Source organism: Vulpes lagopus, chromosome 1 (genome assembly GCF_018345385.1).
Source record: "Vulpes lagopus strain Blue_001 chromosome 1, ASM1834538v1, whole genome shotgun sequence".
NCBI classification, from domain to species: Eukaryota; Metazoa; Chordata; class Mammalia; order Carnivora; family Canidae; genus Vulpes; species Vulpes lagopus.
The window spans coordinates 80,713,942-80,731,110 of NC_054824.1; the positions used below are offsets into that span (position 1 = coordinate 80,713,942).

The window sequence follows — 17,169 nt, forward strand, 5'->3', positions numbered from 1 at the left end:
CTGAGGTAAAATAAAAGCTGCACAGAGATCAGAAAGACAAATCCTCAACACAGAACTACAGAGCCAAAGATCTAGGTCTGCTTTCTCAAGTTGGCTGTCCTAAGGAAAAGATGAACCCCAAAGCCTTAACTAGAGTGACACCCAAAGTGGAGGATCAGATGGGTCCTCCTCAGGTTCTTCGTGTTCCAAATGAAAGCATCGGAGGTACAGAATGAGCGCTCCGGTAAGTCCTGCAAAACAATCTCAGACATAATTCTTGCTCTTGGGCAATCCGGCTTTTTGCTTAACTGCTTTTAGATAACCCTTAGCTCTCCAGTTTTCCTCTTATTTTCCCTCGGTAGAACCCTCCCCGTGAAAAGAATTCTTCTGAGTAACTTCGTGTATGAGACATCTAAGAATGTCACTAGGGTCCTGCTGGGGAGGGAGCGGCCCCAGCTGGCTTTCCTCCCTTCCCCCCTGGCCAGCCAAGGGTATCCTCAAGGCACTCCTAAACAGGTGGCATTTCCCAACCAGCATAAACACGTCTGAGATTCCAAAACAGAATAAATGGAAATATGAAAAGTCTAAACAGACTCCAGAGACCCTTTCCAGATCTCCCACCCTATGACTCCCTCAGGGTGTCTTAGACGCAGAGGCTCATCTTTGAATGAATGGACATCTGGTTTGTGGTTTCCTTCTGGCATTCCTGGGGAAAGTAGCGCCCTCCTCTTTCTGATTATTAAATAAGTAGGAACCCAGGGCGCCTGGGTGGCTCAGTGCTTGAGCGTCTGCCTTCGGCTCAGGTCGTGATCCTGGGGTCCTGGGATCGAGTCCCACATTGGGCTCCCCACAGGGAGCCCGCTTCTCCCTCTGCCCCTCTCTCTGTGTCTCTCAGGAATAAATAGATAAAATCTTAAAAAAAAAAAAAAATTAGGGCACCCGGGTGGCTCATTGGTTTAGCGCAGCCTTCAGCCCAGGGCGTGAGCTTGGAGACCTGGGATCGAGTCCCGCGTCGGGCTCCCTGCTTCTCCCTCTGCCTGTCTCTGCCCACCCCCCGTCGGTGTGTGTCTCTCATGAATAAATAGATAAAATCTTTTAAAAAATTAGGGCAGCCCGGGGGGGTCGGTGGTTGAGCGCTGACTTTGGCCCAGGGCATGAGCCTGGGCCCCGGGATCGAGTCCCGCATCGGGCTCCCTGCATGGAGCCTGCTTCTCCCTCTGCCTGTGTCTCTGTCTCTGTCTGTGTCTCTCATGAATAAATAAATAAAATCTAAAAAACAAATTAAAAAAAAATTAGTACTTAGCCGCAGTAAAGAATTTGGGAAACCTAGAGAGCATAAAACAAGAACACTACTTGGAGGCCGCGCGGCGGGAGCTGAAGAGAACCCTGCGTGGAACCGTCTGAGCCCCGCTCCCCGCGCGCCGGCCCGGGGCGGCCAAGGGTCTCCTCCGACGCGGCGGCCGAGGCGGGGCTGAGGCGGCGCCAGGCCCGGGGCTCGGGGGCGGCGGCGCGTGGGGTCCGCGGGGCCCGCGCGCCTTCGCCCCGGGCCCGACCTCGCCGCCAGCGCGGGGGCCGGCGCGCCACGCGGGGCGGCGCCAGGGGAGGGGCGGGAGGCGCGGCCCCGGCAGCGCCCCGGGCCGGAGGGCGGCGAGCGCCCCGCGCGGACCGCAGAGGCCGGCGCCGCCGCCCCGCCGCCTCCACGCCCGGCCCCCCGCGCGGCCATGGGCGCGCCCCCACCCCCAGGCCCCGCGGACCCGAGAGAGCCCCGCGCGGCGCGGGCGGAGACGCGGTGAGGTGAGCAGCGCGCCCTCGAGGATCCCGAGCGCGGGATTCGGCGGGAGCCCTCGGAGGACGCGACGTAGCCGCGGAACGTCAGACGCTGACAGGGAAGGGCACGGTCCCCTCCGGACCGCGGGCGGGCGGGCGGGCGACTCTCCGGCACCTGAGGCGAGCCCCGGGAGGCTCCCCGCGCGCGCCGGGCGGCGGCCTCCTGAGGGGAGGGGGCGGGGGCTGCGGCCGCGGCGGAGGTGCCCGGTGAGCGGCAGCCTGCGGACGGCCGGGAGCCCACAGCCGGGGTCTCCCTCCGCAGCCTCGTCACCGGCCCCGCAGGAGCGCGTCGACCCCGGGCGCGGGGGGCGGGAGGGCGCGCCCCCAAGTGTCGCCCCTGGCAGCCGGCCCTGCTCCGAGCAGAGGCCCTGCAGCACCCCTGCGAGCGCCCGTCTCTAACTCACCTGGAGGCCGCGTGTTAGGACCCGGGCAAACATTTGCCCGGGGGCCGACCTGAGCCTCCCGGGGCCCCCGCAGATGAAGCGCCTCGTTTTGAGGTGAGACCTGAGTTCTGTTCGCGTTTCAGAAGAGAAACCAGCAGGTGCTGACTGTCCCCTTTGTCGGCTGTCTAGGAACGAGCTTGCGTGAACAGCAGGCAGATTGCATCCTAGCCTTTCGTGAAACGTCTTTCTTTTTATTTTACTTTTTAAATCTTTTACCTCTTTATTTTTTTTGAAATTTTTTTATTGGAGTTCAATTATGAAACGTCTTTCTTGATATACAGTCCTTTAAACCAGGATCTAGGGGATAACATTGAATTATTGCATCCCCTAGATAAAAGCGAAAAGATTTTTTTTTTTTCGGTACGGGTTAAAAGCTGGAAAGACTGTTGAGGAGTTGTCTTAGGCAGCAAGGCCTGCAAAGGAAAATTAATGGTTCTCCCTCAATGGGGGCATTCCGCACAGAAGGCCTCCCTGCAGGCGAGGTAGTGGTAGGTAGCAAGTCAGTTTGAGCCTGGAGAATAAAATGCATTGGGCAGGCTTTACTTGAGTTAGGGATCTGTGGGCATGGGTGGGGGGGTGCTGGTGGTGGTGGAGGGTGCTCTCTGGTCTCCGTTTTAGCAGCCTAATTCCACTTTCGGGCCACCATTGTCTCTGGAGTGCTCCTTGCATTTCCCTTTCTCTTCTACCGCCAGCTTTTAGCTTCTCCCTCTTGCTCAATTAAGTCTAGAGTTGAGCCTGGTCAGAGGCAGAGTTATGGTAGCCTGGGGATAGACAGCATCAAGGCCAGTGAAAGCAGAATTGTGGCCTAGGGGGATCTGAGGGGTGAACGGGATGAAGCCACAGACTTTCAGCCTAGAAGGCTCTCCAAAGAGTGGGAAAATAAGGATTGAGGGAAGGAGATTCTCTGGGGGAGGACAGTAGGTGCTTACAACTTGTTTCCTGCTGAGGATTTTAATATTCCCTTTTTTTGTTGTTTGAACACAAGGGCATTTCCAGATGGGGTTGAGGGAGTGTGCCCTCCCACCGCACAAATGCACATTTTACTGCACTCCCTTGTAGGTTTCCAGAGAGTAATTAATTGGGGGCAGGGGGAGAGAGAAGAAAGAAGCCCCAAGACTTGCCAGAGAGACAATGGAACATGGGCTGGCTGGGGCAGAGAAGTTGGATCTGAAAGTTGGAATGTTCCACATTTAGTTAAAAATCAGAATCTTTATTTGGTAGAGAAGTGTTGAGGATTATAACATTCATATTTAATTGCTGATTAATTTTGCCCAATAAAGGACACAAATCCCTCTCTTTTCTTTTTATCTCCAACGATTTATTATGAAAAAATTTCCGACACAAGAAGAGTTACCTGCCTTACTTTTTATGAATTTATAACCATCTTGATACATATACTTGTTAGTGAAAAATCAGAGTCTGAAATCCAGAAACATGTGATCTGGCCCCAGAGCTGGAATCAGAAGGCAGTTAAGAAACAGATGTGTAGGGACACCCGGGTGGTTCAGCGGTTGAGAGTCTGCCTTCGGCTTAGGTCATGATCCTGGGGTTCTGGGATCAAGTCCCACGTCGGGTTCCTGGCATGGAGCCTGCCTCTCCTGCTGCTCATGTCTCTGCCCACCTCTCTCTCTCTCATAAATAAATAAATAAATAAATAAATAAATAAATAAATAAATAAATAAATAAAATCTTAAAAAAAAAAGAAAGAAATGTGTGGGGGCACTTGGATGGCACAGCTGGTTAAGTGTCCCACTCTTGGTTTCGGCTCAGGTCATGATCTCAGGGTTGTGAGATTGAGCCCACGTTGGGCTCCCCTGCTCAGCAGGGAATCTGCTTGAGATTCTCTCTCCCTGTCTCTCTGCCCCTCCCTGCTTGTGCTCTCTCTCTAAAATAAATAATTAGAATCTTTTTAAAAAGAAAGAAATAGATGTGTGAAGGATGTTAAGATTTTGAAGGGCACTAAATCTGGATCTTATTCTGACTTTTCCCTAAGAATAGGGCAGCTCCCTTACTTTCCTCCTTTTACCCATTATTAAAACATCAGTTAGATTGTGTTACTCCTCTGCTTACACTCTCTAATGGTTCCATTCACGTTTTGAATAAAATCCAACTCTCTTCCACGGTTTACCAAAGCCTGATGCAATCTGACCTGTTTGACCTCATATTTTGTCACTCTTCCCCTCTCTTGTTCTTCCTTCTCCCTGAGCACTCTTCCTTCAGATACTTGCACTGTTTCTGTCCTCAACTCATTCAGGTCTCTTTTCAGATGTGACCTCCTTAATCAGGGCTTCCCTGACCACCTGATCCAAAACAGGCCTTTGTCAGTCCCTGTCCTCTGACCTTGCCTTATTTCTTCATTGCTTTATCATTACCTGGCATTTTATAGTATAGCTGTTTCTTTGTTAATTGCCCAATATCCCCCCACTCAAATGTTAGCTCCATAAGGACCAGAAATTTTTTTGTTGTCTTCATGGCTATGTTCCTGTTTGGCATATTATAAGCAATTAATACATAATTGTTGAATTAATTAGGCAATTAAATGACACAAACAAGGCATTAACTCCCATAAAGGTTGTAGAATTCTTGGTAAAATACTAGAAGTTCCTTTTAGGTAATTTGAGTCCATCAATATTTTATAGGTAAATGATGATCCTGGAGATCAGTGGCCTCTTGTATCCTCACAGTGCTTCTAAGCTGAATCCTTGCTAGAAGCTCAGCCAGTTTTGACAAACTCACATTCTGAACAAGGGACAAAAAATTTCAATCCCAGAAATTTCCCTCATGCCCTTCTCTGGTCATCCACACCATCCAGAAGCAAATTTTGTTATGATCCATGTTATCATAGATCTGTTTTGCATTCTTGAACACCCATGGAAGTACATTCACACTGATGTACTTTTGCATTTGGCTTCTTTTTGCTCAACGTGATATCTGAGATTCATCTGTGTTGTTGAATATATTGGTTGTTCATTTCTTTTTATTTCAAGATAATATTTCATCATGACTATCTACCTACCATATGCTTATCTATTCTCTTGCTGATGGGCGCTTGAGGTGTTTCCAATTTGGGACATTTTAAAATAAAGCTGCCATAAATATTCTTACAGGATCTGCTTCATCTTGAGTCCTGTGTACTTTATTTGAAAATTTTTGTGCCACCTGTGCTGAGAGAAGTGTGGCAAGCTTACTGGGGCTGTGACTGATGTTGCAGTGAGTGCCTTCTCTAGACAGCTCCACTGGGCACTGGCTTACCTCCCACTCCAGAGAGAGAACATTTGGAAAATGAATGTCCATGCAAATTGGGGAGACCTCAGGAACATTTTCAGTGTTTTTCAATCCTTATATGGGACTCTATAAAATGCCTGCTGCCATTGCTCTTATGTTCCCTTCCTCCTCTCAGCTCCCTACCCCCGTACAAGTTGACTCTAATCAGCCACTCAACATTATGCTATCAGGGAGTTTAAATATTTATGAGCAAGAGTCTTATTCAGAGCCTGATAAAATATTTATGTGTTTCCATGGGGCATTGGTTTCCATCTAGACTTCTCAAGGTGTTTTTCTGAGGCACTTGTCATAATCATGAGATATTCAGACAGAGATAGATTATATAGCCAGAGAATAGCTGGTTATTGAACCCCACCTTGCAGCATACCCTGCTTTGCAGAGGTGGGGGAGGATGAGCACACAGAAAAAAAAATGGACATTAGTGATGTCTGGATCAAGAGAAAGACAGTATGTGTTGTTGAAAATGGATTGAAAAAAGAAGGGCCTGCTAATATAGCACTGCTAAAGATGTGAATCCAGAGGTGATTGTGGTAAAGAACCTGTTAGAATGAGGAAGAATTAGTGAAGGTGAGATGCATTCATTCCAGATAGAAGCATGAAGGAACCAGCCTGTAAAAGACATAGTCTGTTTGACACTGATGTAGACAAGGCTCATATATGACAACTATTCTGAATGCTATAATTATCACAACTTATGAAACTATGGGGAAGGTATGGAGGCTAGCCAGGGTTTCCAGGTGGAGAGCAAAGAACTAGCTATTTCAGGAGGGATTGTTATTTTCCTCCAAGGAAGAAGTGTCTTTTGAGTAGAGTTCTGGAGGAGGTGTGGTGGTTTGACTGGCAGCTGTTGTTGGAAGAACATTCCCTGAAAGACAGTAACTCGAGCCAGTATTCGGTATTCGAGTCCGGGCCAAAGTGCTGGTGCAGTTTGAGTGAGGTGAAGAGGTGGAGAGGGTCAGGTCAGGGCAGGTTTTCAGTAAGAGATAAAGCAGGAGAACTATAGGCCAGCTTGTCAAGAACATGAGAGTATGGACTTTAATCTGTTTGTTGTAGGGAACCATGTAACTTTTGACCAGAGACTGGGTCAAAATTTGAGCAATTCCTGGGAGATGCATCCAACCCAGGCAAGACTTTGAGGTCTGTTTATGTCCAGGGCGCTTCCAGATTATTTTCCTGTGTCCAGTCCAGTCTAGAGACTGTGCAGTCTAATCTAGAGGAAGCAAATGAGAGGGAGGGAAGATTCATTCAATATACTCCTAGGATTGACCAGAAATAGGTCTCACTAGCTACCTTCTTTCCCCATATAACATACTCAGAATGTGCCAAGTCAAACTGAATTCATAGGCTGTATGTATGCTTATCCTCTGCTCTTCTCCATGGCCACTTTGCCTCTTAGGGAGAATTGAAAGGGTCTAAGTATCCCTTTAATACCTGAACCCAAATCTGGGTCAGTGTACTTCAGATGTGGGTTGCCAGGCAACAGAGGATGAAGCAGTGAGGCTCTCAGACCATCGCTGCAGAATGCAAGCCTGCTTTGACCAGGCTATCAGGCAGTGACCAGAGAGGCGAGTGGCAATAGAAGGTGGAAGTCATGCAGATTGATAACCTATAGGTAGAGCTGCCTGGCCCCCTTCACCTGTGTTCTCCCTTCATATTTTAAGTTTCTATTCAAAAGTTTCCCCAAGATGTTTACTTTTTAGCTCATAATGAAAATAGGGAGGGAGATAGTGAAGGGTGTTAAGCCTATCAGCATCTGTTCTTTATTATGTTTGTAATAAGGAAGAGATCATTGTAGAAATAATGGCTCTGAGGAATTCAGTTTTCAGTGCTGCAATGGGTAGCTTTGCATAAATACAGATTAGCAGAAAGTTCTGGAGTTCTGATAGAAAGGAGTGATTTCTTGGTATGAGGACAAGGAATAGCACAGGAGGGCCTCTTAGAGAAACTTCAAGATTCTGTCCAGAGCTTTGTTGGCTGAAATTGCTCTCTTACTGCCATGGATACCTGTTCCAGAGTGACAATGGGAATACCCAGGAAAGAGTGCTCTGGGCTTTCCCACTGCCATGTGTCTATGCTGCAGTGTCACACTGTCTTGGCGCTGCCAGCTATCCATCCTGAGTCTCCAAGGGTAACTGGGGAGACCTTGAGAGAAAAGACAGAAGTGGATGTCTTAACTAGGGAATGGTAAGGGCCTGAAGATGTGGTCTGGACTGGCAGTGTGGTAAGGGTCTAAAGTAATGGTCGAGCAAGACTCCAGACCAACAAGGTTCTTCTTGCCTCTAATCTGATATATTTATGGTTTTCTGCATGAAGTGGAGTCTTCCAAAGGCCATATCAGCTGGAGTATTTACTCTGAACATGTGAACAGAATGCATGCTTAATTGAGTGTCTTTTCCAAATTTTGATGATTCTCTGATTGTCCCCAGGCTGGTGATGACTGTCTGCTTTTTTATGCTGTTAGGATAAACCCAGAAGATCCAATAAAGAGGGAACAGAAAAAGTAATATCAGGAGACAGGGAAGGGAAGAGGAATAGTGGCCTGCTGGGATCCTAGGTACCCAATTACCTGCAAGTGAAAAGTGGGAATGAAAGAAGATCAAATAACTACCCAAGGGGATCTTTACATGCAAATGTTGCTGATTTCCAACGCAGCCATGAGGAGAAAAGCAGGCCTGAGACACGAAGGCTCCTGTCACAGTTAGTCTGAGGAATATGAATACCAGCTTGACTCACAGAACACATAGCCACACCACAGCTGTGCAGAATGACAACAGTAACATGCTGTCCAAAAGGGGTTTGGACAGCATATTCACATATTCTTCATATTCTCTCATATTTATTTGTAATATTAGGTAATATATGTAAGACATTCATCTACACTTGTGAAGCTACACAATGCAGACCTGCTCTAAAAAGGGAGGAAAAATAAAATAAGGTGAAAAGGAGAAATTGAACTCTTGGAAACAAACTGAGGGTTGCTGGAGGGGTGGTGGGTGGGAGGATGGGGAAACTAGGTGATGGGCTGTAAGGAGGGCACTTGATGGAATGAGCACTGGGTATTATATGCTACTGATGAATCACTAAATTCTGCCCTGAAACTAGTAATACAGTATATGTTAACTAAGTTGAATTTAAATAAAGAATTAAAAAGAAAAAGTAAGTATAATGGCAAAAAGAAACTATTCTGAAATATTATCAGTGGCAGGATTATAAATGATTACTTTTTTTAAAAAATGTAACCATATTTTCCATGAACGCTGTAGCATTTCTATGATAATCAGGAAACATTGAATAAAAAAATCTATTAAAGAAGGTAAGTAGAGAGGTAGAAGAGGCATGGGTATAGGACAGTAGGATTGTTCAAGAAGAGAAAAAAGATGTTGAAAGATGAATGAGTGGTCAGAAAGTTAGTTCTTGGAATGCCTGGGTGGCTCAGCAGTTGAACAGACATCTGCCTTTGGTTCAGGGTGTGATCCCAGGGTCCAGGATCAAGTCCCGCATTCGGCTCCTTGTGTCTAGCCTGCTTCTCCTCTTCCTGGGTCTCTGCCTCTGTTTGTGTGTGTCTCTCTCATGAATAAATAAATAAAATCTTTTTTAAAAAAAGTTCTTCACAGGCTGCTAGCTTCTGCACATTATTTTATTATTGAATATCATATATCTATTACCCCTCAGAAGGTCTGGAAGCTTCTATCAGCATGAAACCAAATACAAATACTGAGCCAAGTGTCACTCCTCCAGGGCTTTAATTCTGTCCTGTGGGTAAGAATTGGAAGGCCCACAACTAACTTCCAGTGGTCCTCAAGGAATCTTCCACCAAAGCGCTAACACAGAACACTTCAAAGCTGGGCAGCAGCATCTTTCCCACAGAGTTTAATATTTATCCCTGCAGAGGCTGGGCCAGGATTATGGCTCTCATCTCTGAAGTATGGAACAGAAGCCAACAAAGGCTGTCAGGAGTTGGAGTAGTGGGATTTCTCCAGACAAAAGCCTGTTCTATTCTCATCCATGCTTCTGTTGGCTGCTTACTGGCTCAGGCAGCCCCTTGGGAAGCTCTGTGGCTGAGGCTTTGGAGAGGTACCTATAGTTTTCATTTCACAGCCACTGGCCTTCTCCAGGAACACTGTCAAGTATGTGCTTTAATTGGCTGTTGTTTAGGGACACAAGGTGAGGCCTCTCTCTGAGAACAGTAGTTACTATTTACCTCTCCCCACCAGGATCGATTTAAAGTAAATGCCAGAGCAAATTTAAAACAAACCCCACTGAACTCTGGGGTCTGGCATTACTTGTAATTATAGTCAATAAATCCTTTTTATATTTTAAATTTATTACATTTTTAAATTCTAAAAGTAATACACACTCATTGTAACCAGTCTTGTAAGATATTAGTCTATAGAGAAGATATTAATCTCCCCCTCTTCTTCCCTCTATTTACCTGACAAAACCACTTTAAAAGTTAAATGTGAATTCCTTCACTCCTTTTCTATGTTCAAATATGTAGTTATTTTTTATTTCATATGTAAATGAGATCATATAATACCATTTATTCTGTTACTTGTTTCATTTTGTTATATTATGTACATTATTCTACATATATAAATTGATCAAATTTCTTATTTTTAATAGTTACTTAATATTTCTTTGTAGAAGTTACATAATTTTTCCCATGATCTCTATATTGATAGATATTCCGGTTTCCCTCCATTTTTTTTACACAACAAATTATGCCACAGTAAACATCTTACATGTATCCTTACACTATGGTTTCCATTTCCATAGGTAGATTCCCCAAACTGGCATTTCTGGGCCAAAGGGAATACTACACACAATTTTACTTCTCTTGTGGGTTTCCCTTACAGCAATTGTTTCCCCCTCTTCTTTTGTCTTCTTCTCCCCTCTCCCACAGCCTTTCTCCAGAGGAGCCTGTGTCTTTAGGCAGGAGAGCCCTGCAGTGAGAACTCCTACTTGCCAAGTGTAAGGATTATATTAGCTCAGTGGGAAACGGGGTCTGCAGTGTCTTGGTTGCATTGTGTGTCTATTGCTTCTGGTTGGCCAGACTGTTTACAGTTCCCCTTGCTCATTTATTCCGTGCTGTGGAATTATACATGGTCTTCATCTGTGGCAGGAGCAGTGTGATCAGTTTTGGGGGGGGAGGGCTTTCAGAGAAAATAGGCTGTTACAATACTTTCTCACAACACCATATCTGCTATGTTCCTTTTTATGTCTTTTCTTTAATGGTAGAATTGAGAAAAGTTATTCGATTCTATCCCAATTGTTTCCCTCTATTTTGAGGGATTTGGGATTTGGGGAATTTTATGAGTATGTAGTCAATCAACTACAACTGATTATTTGACATGAGGATAATTAGTTAAGAAGGTAGGGGTGTTGGAGCTTAAGGATCAGTGCCAAGCAACAGATGTGAACATTTTTAAACAAATGATTTTAACAAACCTGGTATTAGGAGCGAACTTCCCAGCACTAGTTGGCTTTTGGTTTTAGTTTTACTGTTGTTTGGATGTGAAACTGTAGTCTGGCCCACCAGACCAGAGAGGAGTGGGATTCCCATCACACCAGGGCTGGAGAAAATAGTAGAGAAGCCTGAAGGGAAGCTGGTGAGTACAAACAAGTGAATTACAAAATGCAAACTAACAAAATAGAAGTAAATGAGATTTTATAATCCTCAGATAAAGGCTGCTGTGTGACCAGGGACCTATGAGCTCATAGACACTTTATAGAAATTTGTGATCTCTAATTCTTATTAGAAACCCAATTGTGAGTCTGTGTTCAGAATGCAAACATTAGCTAAATAGAGGGAAAGAAATGATGTTCTGTGGCAGACATTTTGCTGTTGGCACCCATAACACATACTCCAACTACTCAGTAGCTTTGAAATGGATTTCTGTGCCCTAGACTGAAAACTAAAGGAAGAAAAGAAAACCAGAATAGAAGTTATTGCAATGAATTTCTAAGGAGAAATCTTAACTTTAGTTTGAACATGTATAAACCTGTAGAATGAGCATTAGGCTTTGTGTTAACACATGCTTTTATAGAAACTTTTAATTTTCAAATACACACTGACCAGTAATAATGATAGTAAAACCAGTCCCTATAATAGGTTTGTCTTTTATAACTTAGGAATTCTGTAATGTATCCTAATTGGTCTCATAGTTAATAGTAAGGTTAGTTATATCTTATACTGTTTGCACTGTCATTTGTGTCTGTAAAGATGATCTTTAAACAGCTTGGTCTTGTCAGTAAAAAAATTTTAAGGTTAAACATATTACAAGACATTAAGCATCTGCGTCTGGCTATAATGGACTACCTGGTAGCAGTGTGCTGCTCCTGTTGAGGACTTCCAGAAAAAGCTAGGTTTTATTTTATTTTTTAAAATATTTTTTAAGGATTATTTATTTATTTGAGAGAAAGAATGAGTGTGCAAGTAGGGGGAGAAGCAGAGGGAGAGGCACAAGCAAACTCCATGCTGAGTGTGGAGCCCTACGTGAGGCTCAGTCTCACAACCCTGAGCTCATGACCTGAGCCAAAATGAAGAATTGGATGCTTAACTGAGTCAGCCATCCAGGTGCCCCAAAAGATAGATTTTAAAAATTTAGTTGAGTTCATAAAAGACCTAAGGCAGCCAGAACTTAAGAGCTAACCCATATAAAGTGCCCCACATACTAGATTGCTTTTTCCTTGAGACATTTACTATTTACTGAGTAACAGGTGAGGAGGAGCTAAGATTTCCAAGCAAAAGGCTAAGAGAAAAGCTGAGCAGAACATTCTACCGTCTGATGAGAGACAGAATTAGCCCAATAATCGGAGCAATTTTCCTTCCAAGTTGTTCGCCAGTTTATAAGTAGCACAGATGAAGAGGAGGTAAACAAGCCAAACAGAAAGCAGATGCTAAAAAAGCCAAGAAGCTAATCATAGGTACTTACAGTCTTACTGTGCTGGGGAGATAAAAATTGGAGTGTGGGGTTCACCAAGGTGGAAGAGCCTGAAAGACACTGTAATGGTTACTTTCATATCTGTTCTAATGAGTCACAGGATGCCCAGATATCTGGTTAAACATTATTTGGGGGTATATCTCTGAGATTTCTGAAAGAGATTGGCATTTGAATTGGTGAACTGAATAAAGCAGTAGGTCTTCCCGGACGTAGGTGAGGATCATCCAATTCATTGAGGGTCTGTATAGAACAAAGTGGCAGAGAAAGGTTAAAAGTTTTCTCCCTGACAGTTTGAGATGGACATTGATTTTTCTCCTGTCCTTGGTGCTCTTGGTTCTCAGGCTTTTGCACTTGGACTGACATATATACCATCAGCGTTCTGATCCATAGGCCTTCAAACTATGCTGCCAGCTTTCCTGGGGCTCCAGCTTGTAGACAGCTGATCATAGAGTTTCTCAACCTCCTTATTTCCATGAGCCAGAACTTTATAATAAATCTCTTCTATTGATACATAAAATGTTGGTTTTGTTTCTCTGGAGGACCCTAACTAATACAAACATCCTAAGCTTTCAGTTGGGACTTCTAAAGAGCTATGTCTAGGAGTTAGCCCAGAAATAGACCTGGTCTTATTGAAATTGAAATATAATTCCTAATCAGGTCAAAATCAGATTGGATTAAAATTATCTGTTTTTATTCTAGCACTCTAGAAAACGTAAATAACATATTCATTGGAGAAAAAAATGACCCAGAACTACTATATTTTCATTAAATGGTTTCTGATATTTGGTGAGACAAAAGCAGGCATCCTAAAAATACAGTTTCTGGAATATGGTGCAGAAAGAGAGAATGCAGACTGCTTGAGTTGAGAAAACAGTTTCAAGTCCAGGGAGACCAAGGCAGCTGGAGTTTACAGGACAGAGTATCAAAGGGAAGAGTACACAGAGAATTCCAGAGATCCCTACACAGTACACAAAGCATGAAATGGAGTACTGGTCAACACATGCCTGTAAGGAAACTACCTAGAGATGGAAAAAGAACCATTCAAAAGGATTAGAGGAAAAAATACTTGCTGCCCATCCAGGGCTGTCCCACTGACCATACTAGAAAAGCTAATAACTCAGAGGGTATTGGGTAGTGTGCTCTGAGAGATGATGCCTTCACAGTGGGGAATAATTAGCCCTACACTGAGCACTGCTCTGATCTTGCCTAACATCTTAAAAGGAGACCCAAAGGGACCAAACTATTCCCAATTAATTTAACTGCATGCCAGAACAATGTTCAAGAATATTTAGAGGATATGAATCTAATATTATGTGTAACTGGAATGGCCCTAGAGGACACAGAAAAATATTTGAAGAGATAATGAGTGAAACATCTTCAAAAAATACAAGGATAGCAGTGATTTCTCATCAGAAATGATGCAAATGGGGATCGCTGGGTGGTGCAGCGGTTTAGCGCCTGCCTTTGGCCCAGGGCACGATCCTGGAGACCCAGGATCGAATCCCACGTCGGGCTCCCGGTGCATGAAGCCTGCTTCTCCCTCTGCCTGTGTCTCTGCCTCTCTCTGTGTGTGTGTGTGTGTGACTATCATAAATAAATAAAAATTAAAAAAAAAATGATGCAAATGAAAAGGCAGTGAAACAACATCTTTAAAGTACTGGAAAAAAAATACCCCAAAACCTTTCAACCTAGAATCCTATGCTCAGTGAAAGTATCTTTCAAAACAAAGGCAAAATAAAGACTTTGTCAGATATATAAAAGCTGAAACAATTCATCACCGACAGATGTGCACTACAAGAAATGGTAAAGGAAGTTCTTCTAGCAGAAGGAAATGATATCAGTAGGAAATATGAATCTATACCAAAAAAAAGGAAAACACCAGACATGGTAACTACAAATTATTTGTCTTATGATTTAAACCTCTTTTAAAATACAATTGACAGCTTAAAGAAAAATAAACAATATGGGGTTTATAATGTATGTAAAAGGAAATGTATGAAAATAAGTACAAAGGCTAAGAAGGAGATATGGAAGCATATTGTTATACTACATGTGAACTGATACGGTATCATCTGAAGATAGACTGTGACAAATTAAGGTGTACCCGTAAATACAAAAACAATCACAAAATAAAACAAAGAAGCATAGCTAATAAGCCAACAGAGATAAAATGGAAACATGAAAATACTCAACTTGCCTATGAGATGTCAGAAAAGGAGGAAAAAAAGGAAGAAGAGGGATAAATAAAAAATAATAGCAACATAACGCATTTAAACTTAAATATACCAATAACTACTTTAGATATAAATGATCTCAACACTTCAACTAATGAGCAGAAACTGCCAGAGAGGATTTTTTTAAAAAACAGTGTTAGCAATATACTATGTACAAGAAACACACTTTATATATTATGACACAAATAAAGGATTGAAAAGTTTACCATGCTAACACACTAATCAAAATATAGACTGCAGAGCAAAAAATATTACTATAAATAAATAAAAGCATTTCATAATGATAAAATAGGGACGCCTGGGTGGCTTAGCGGTTGAGCTCCTGCCTTCGGCCCAGGGCGTGATCCTGCGGTCCCAGGATCGAGTCCCACATTGGGCCCCCTGCATGGAGCCTGCTTCTCCCTCTGCCTGTGTCTCTGCCTCTCTCTTTGTGTCTCTCATGAATAAAAAAATAAAATCTTAAAAAAAAATAGTCAATTCATCAAGAAGATATACCAGTATTAAACATTTATACACCTAACAGCTTCAAAATATGTGAAGTAGAAATGCTATGACTTCAAAGAAAAATTGATGAATTCATAATAGTACTACATTTCTTTTTTAAAAGAGATTTTATTTTTATTTTTTTATTTTTTAATTTTTATTTATTTATGATAGTCACAGAGAGAGAGAGAGAGAGACAGAGACACAGGCAGAGGAAGAAGCAGGCTCCATGCACCTGGAGCCCGACGTGCAATTTGATCCCGGGTCTCCAGGATCAGGCCAAAGGCAGGTGCTAAACCGCTGCGCCACCCAGGGATCCCTAAAAGAGATTTGATTGATTGATGATTGATTGATTGAGAGTGTGAGCTGGGAAGGGGCAGAGGGAAAGGATGAGGAGAATCTCCAGCAGGCTCCATGCTCAGAGATCCCCTGGGGGTTTCGTCTCACCACTCTGAGGTCATGACCTTAGCCAAAATCAAGAGTTGGTTGTTCAACTGACTAAGCCACTCAAGGCACCCCTGTAGTCCAAAATTTCATTGGCTTCTTCTCAGTAATAGATATAACAAGATAGAAAATAATTAAAGATATGGAAGAAGAAGCCTACAGAATCATCTTGACCTCATTGATCTTTACCTATCAACAGCAAAATATTCATTCCTTTCAAGTGCACATGGAACATTTCAGTAGACCATATTTTAGGCCATAGAACAATTCTCAGTACATTTAAAAGGATTCAGAGTAAAAGTCATACAGAGTATGTCCTTGACCACAATAGAATTAGTTAAGAAACTGATAACAGAAATCATCAAATATTTGGGAAATTATATAATACACTTCAAAATAGCTCATGAGTCAAAGAAGAAATCAAAAGAGAAGTTAGAAATTATTTTGGACTGAAGGAAAATGAAAAGAAATGTATCAAAAGCAGTACTTAGGTGAAAATTTATAGTGCTTGAGGGTTTGTAAGAAGAAAAGTCTCAAATTAATATTCTCAGCTTCCATCCTAAGAAACAAAACAAAAAGAGGAAATGAGACCCAAAGTAAGCAAAGAAAGTAATGAATATCAGCAGAAATCAGTAAAATAGATTTTAAAAACCCAGTAGAGATCAATGAAAGCAGATGCTGATTGATTGTGACTATCAATAAAATCAATAAGCCTCTAGCCAGATTGATAGGATAAAAAGAGAGCAGACACAATTTACTAATGTTATGAATTGAAGAGGTGACATCACTATAAATTCTATAGATATTATAGAAACTCTGTTCTAATAATTCTATCAACTTAGGTAAAATGAACAGATTCCTTGAAAGAAAAAAACTACCAAAGTTCATTCAAGAAATATTAGAGAAAAAAAAGAAAAAAAAGAAAGAAATATTAGAGAATATAAAAGCCCACATCTATTTTTTTTTTAAATCTCAGCAGGGACGCCTGGGTGGCTCAGTGATTGAGCATCTGCTTTTGGCTCAGGTCGTGATCCCAGAGTCCTAGGATTGAGTCCTGCATCGGGCTCCCCACAGGGAGCATGCTTCTCCCTCTGCCTGTCTCTGCCCCTCTCCCTGTGTCTCTCATGAATGAATAAATAAAATCTTAAAAAAAAAAAACTCTCAGCAAACAAGGAATAGAACTCCCTGCAGTCTCTCCTTGTGCTGTCCTGCCCACTGCTTCTTTGCTGTATTTTCAATACACTTCTGTCTCCTTTGTTCTGCCCTTGGATGAATTCACCACCCACACACCAGCCTCCACTCCATCGCCTCCCCCCCCCCACATTTGGTGGAGCCCATACAGGGGACCCTCTGCCAGCTTAGGACTTTCCTTAGATTCTCTGGGAATTTCTTGAGACTTCCCCTCAGTGGACCAACTCTAGTACTCCTTGGAGAACTAACCACCTCCGGGAGACATTACTCCTCAGTGAGGTTACAGCCCCAGGGGGAACCAGTGGGACTGCCCTTGCCCGGAAAGAGTAAGGGACTTCC

General features: G+C 43.2%; 1 protein-coding gene across 1 annotated transcript in view; it reads left to right on the forward strand.

The window, feature by feature from the left end:
• The first annotated feature begins 1,722 nt into the window (after nucleotides 1-1,722).
• The window catches only part of GPR156 (G protein-coupled receptor 156), an 84,101-nt gene continuing 68,654 nt past the window's right edge, over nucleotides 1,723-17,169 (forward strand). Inside the window, exon 1 of the mRNA XM_041774020.1 lies at nucleotides 1,723-1,773. The gene's annotated coding sequence lies outside the window, so the exon portion shown is untranslated. The remainder of the gene's footprint in view (nucleotides 1,774-17,169) is intronic.